Consider the following 3,996-nt stretch of genomic DNA (forward strand, 5'->3'; position numbering starts at 1 on the left):
CATAGACGGCAGCCCACCAGGCTCCCCCATCCCTGGGATTCTCCAGGCAAGAACACTGGAGTGGGTTGCCATTTCCTTCTCCAATGCATGAAAGTGAAAAGGGAAAGTGAAGTCGCTTAGTCGTATCTGACTCTTCGCGACCACATGGACTGTAGCCTACCAGGCTCCTCCGTAACAGACTTGAAAAGAATGCTTCAGGTAAATGACAGTTGTTATCTCTGAGTTCCATTATGGATGATTGATTAATTTCTTTTTCTTGATACAGTTCTCTACTTTTAAAGCTTTTTTTGCAATAAACATATGTTCCCTTTATCTTGGAAAAGGTATTTAATCATCTAAAAATATGAAATCATAGAGATAAAACTCCTGAGTGTTCAGATGAGAAAACTAACACTCAGTGAGTTGAGACCATTGCCTTACATCTTCTTAAAATTCAGGCCTAAAATTCAGGCAGCCTGAATCAAAGCCATTGCCCTCTGTTTCCATCCTTGCAATTATTCATGACAATGCAAAGAAAAGTTGGCTGAGTTCATTTACTTCATCTTCAAAACCATCCCGCTCTGAGATAGGTAGTTAAGTGCTTCTGAAAATTCTTCTTTTCCACAGTTTCCAGGGCTGATAAAAGAAATAACTAATCATGAGGCAGGTGATGAACCTTATTCTTGAGGGAAAAAAGCTCAGCCTATAAGATAGAGGAAGAATGCTTTAGTGGAAAAGTTTTGACTTAGGAGGTAAATGATCTAATATCTACAGTCATTATTTTAATGACTACCACTAATTATCTATGTGGCTGTGGACAGCTCTCTTAGTCTCTTTTCCTAGGTTCTTTTTCTAATAAATAACAAAAGGAAAGTCTGTGCAGGTGATACCCATGTTTCTTTCAAGTAATAACACGTGGTTTATAAACACAGGCAGGGCAGGCAGCCCAGGAGCAGAGTGCGCGTACTCGTATGTCGTGAGCGCTCGGGAGAACGTGGTCCCGGGAACCCCGGCTCTGTCCTCTTCATCACCCTTGCCCGGTGTGAGTGGCAGCAAGCTGGACATGGGGCCTCAGCAGAGGTCCCCATTGGTGGAAGTGAAGGGGAACATAGAGCTGAAGGGACCCCTGGCCAAGGCCGCTTCCCGGCTGTCTCTCTTGGGACGCAGGCTGAAGAGGAGGCCTGACCAGATGGAGGAGGCATTGAAGCCCGAGAGGAAAATCACAGGAGGCCTGGGCACCAGGGTGGCCACGACCCCCCCCACCTCCCCAGAGCAGCAGCCCTCACCTCCGTGCTCAGACACAAGGCCAGACCGCAGTGCCCAAAGCTCCCTAGAAGCCAGGACCCTGATGTTCCACAGCTGTGGCCACAGTGCTGAAGACTCAGAAGCCAGGTCCTGTTGTTCCTGCCCGGAAGCCTGGAACAACAGCTGCCCCTCCCATGGTGGAAGGGAAGAAACCCAAATGTCCGGTCTGGGACTTAAAGGGGCAGTTATGTGACCTCAATGCAGAGCTGAAATGCTATGGTGAGAGGAAGCAGACATTGGACCAGGAGAACCAGCAGCGGTGGGACCCGCTCAGGGAGACCCAGCAACAGGCCTTGGCCCCAGGGGCAGAGTGCAGGCCACTGGGAGTTGACACTGGACTTGACCGGGTGCAGGCCCCGGCTGAGCAGGCCAGCGGGAGCTGGGGAACCTGAGTGCCTGGGTCCCGGAGCTGGAAAAGTGGCTGGGCGTGAAGGAGGGCTTAGTGCAAGGGCTCCAGAAAGAACAGCTGAGATCGCAGGAGGAGAAGAGGGGACTGGCATCCCGGCTGGAAGAGCAGGAGAGGGGCCTGCAGACCTCAGCAGCTTCTCTGTCGGACAGCCAAGCGGCGGTGGCATCTCTGTGCCAGAAGGCTGCAGTCTGGGAGGCCTTACTGGCTGAGTGGGAAGAATGTCTCCATGGGCTCGAGATGGAGCGCCGGCAGTTATGTAACCAACTGCAGGAACTCAAAGGCAACATCCGTGTGTTCTGCCGGGTCTGCCCCATCCTTCCAGGGGAGTCCACCCCATCCCCTGGCTTCTTCCAGTTTCCCTCTGGCCCCTGTGGGCCCTCTGACCCTCCAACCTGCCTCAGCAGTATGGGACCCTGAGTGGGGTGCCAGCTGTCCCTACCCGCCATGACTTCCCCTTTGACCGGGTGTTCTCACCAGCGAGCAGACAGGATGAAGTGTTTGAGGATGTTTCCACGCTTGTCCACTTAGCCCTGGATGACGATCCAGTGTGCATCTTTGCCTATGGCCAGACAGGCAGTGGCAAGACCTTCACCACGGAGGGTGGGCCTTGGGGAGATGCCCAGATGGAGGGGCTGATCTCTTGGGCCCCGTGGCACCTCTTTTCTCTGGCCCAGGAACTAAGTGGCCAGGGCTAGACCTACAGCTTTGTGGCAAGTTACGTAGAGATCTACAATGAGACTGCCTGAGGCCTGCTGGCCACTGGGACCCGTAAGGGCCAGAGAGGTGAATGTGTGATTCGCCAGGCAGGGCCAGGCAGCGAGCAGCTTAATGTCACCAATACGTGTGATGTTCCAGCCTCCTGTGAGAGAGAGACTAGCCCTCCAGAACCGGGCTGTCGCCCGTACAGCCCAGAATGAGCGCTCACTGCGTAGTCACGGAGTGTTCCAGTTGCAGATCTCTGGGGAGCACGCTGGCCGAGGCCTGCAGTGCCTGGCCCCCCTCAGCCTTGTGGACTTGGCTGGGAATGAGCAGCTAGACCCCGGCTTATCCCTCGGCCCTGGGGAGTGGAAACACCTTCGAGAAACGCTGGCCATTAACAGCAGCCTGTCCACACTGGGGCTGGTCATCATGGCCTTGAGCAACAAGGAGTCCCACGGGCCTTACCAAAACAGCAAGCTCACTTACCTGCTGCAGAACTCTCTGGGCGGCAGTGCTGAGATGCTCATGTTTGTGAACATTTCTCCCCTAGAAGACAACGTCTCCAAGTCCCTCAACTCCCTACGCTTTGCCTCCGAACCAGTGTGTTATTGGTACTGCCCAGGTCAACAAGAAATGAAGATGGATGTGGATTGTGTGTGTGTGTGTGTGAGACACGTTGGGGGTGGGTGGGGGTGCTTTATTGGGGGTAGCACTGATACCTGGGTCTATCAAATAAAGAAGAGAATTTTAAAAAATACAGTACCTTCCCCTTAAATGCACACAATGTATGCAAACAGTGCTTTTCAAAAACAAGCCTATTTTCATAAACACAGTTCAGTTCAGTTGCTCAGTTGTGTCCAACTCTTTGCAATCCCATGGACTGCAAGGGGCACGCCAGGCCCCCTTGTCCATCACCAACTCCCAGAGTTTACCCAAAATCATGTCCATTGAGTCGGTGATGCCATCCAACCATAAACACAACACAAAGCAAAGTAAGTTTTTGCAAGAAAATCAGAATGATAGATACAATTATAGCCGGTATTTAAAATGCAAACAAGTAGAAGCAAATGCAAAATCCACCAGATAGGAACACAAAAATTCTCTTGCCCAGCAGTTTGAGGGGTGAACTGGTTGTAATCAGGGAAATGGAAAGAGAGTACAGTGGAGGCTGTGACAGCAAGGAAGTAGCAAGCAGAGATTCTTTTCAGAGACAAACGTGATGGCAGAGGGGTGCGTGCTGCCCAGTTTCAACTCTTTCTCGCACACTGTGTCCTCAAGTCCCCCGTTCATCTCTGGGGGGCGCCTGGTGAAGCGGCCTGTCCTGCAGGAGCGAGGCTTCCCAGCTCTCCTGGTTCCTGAGTTGGGATGGAGTTGACGCCACCCTCCAATGCCCTGTCTGCAGTGGCGCCTTCTCTGTGCCTCCCACCGCCACGGACTTGGCTTTTCCTTCTTCCAGCCAATGCCCTCCTTCCCCGGTCCCCCCGTCCACCTGAGGAGATGGAGAGGGGACTTCTGTGAGCTTCTGGTGAGACGCACTGATAGACACGCGTGATCACGTGTAAGCTAGCGAGCGGGAAGGCGCAGTGCTGACCTAGAGGAGTGTG

General features: G+C 52.8%; 1 pseudogene; it reads left to right on the top strand.

Annotated features, from left to right (window-relative positions):
• The first annotated feature begins 1,042 nt into the window (after positions 1 to 1,042).
• LOC110138866 (kinesin-like protein KIFC1 pseudogene) lies at positions 1,043 to 3,029 on the top strand (annotated as a pseudogene).
• Positions 3,030 to 3,996: the final 967 nt, after the last annotated feature.

The sequence above is a fragment of the Odocoileus virginianus genome, chromosome 25 (assembly GCF_023699985.2).
Source record: "Odocoileus virginianus isolate 20LAN1187 ecotype Illinois chromosome 25, Ovbor_1.2, whole genome shotgun sequence".
NCBI lineage: Eukaryota > Metazoa > Chordata > Mammalia > Artiodactyla > Cervidae > Odocoileus > Odocoileus virginianus.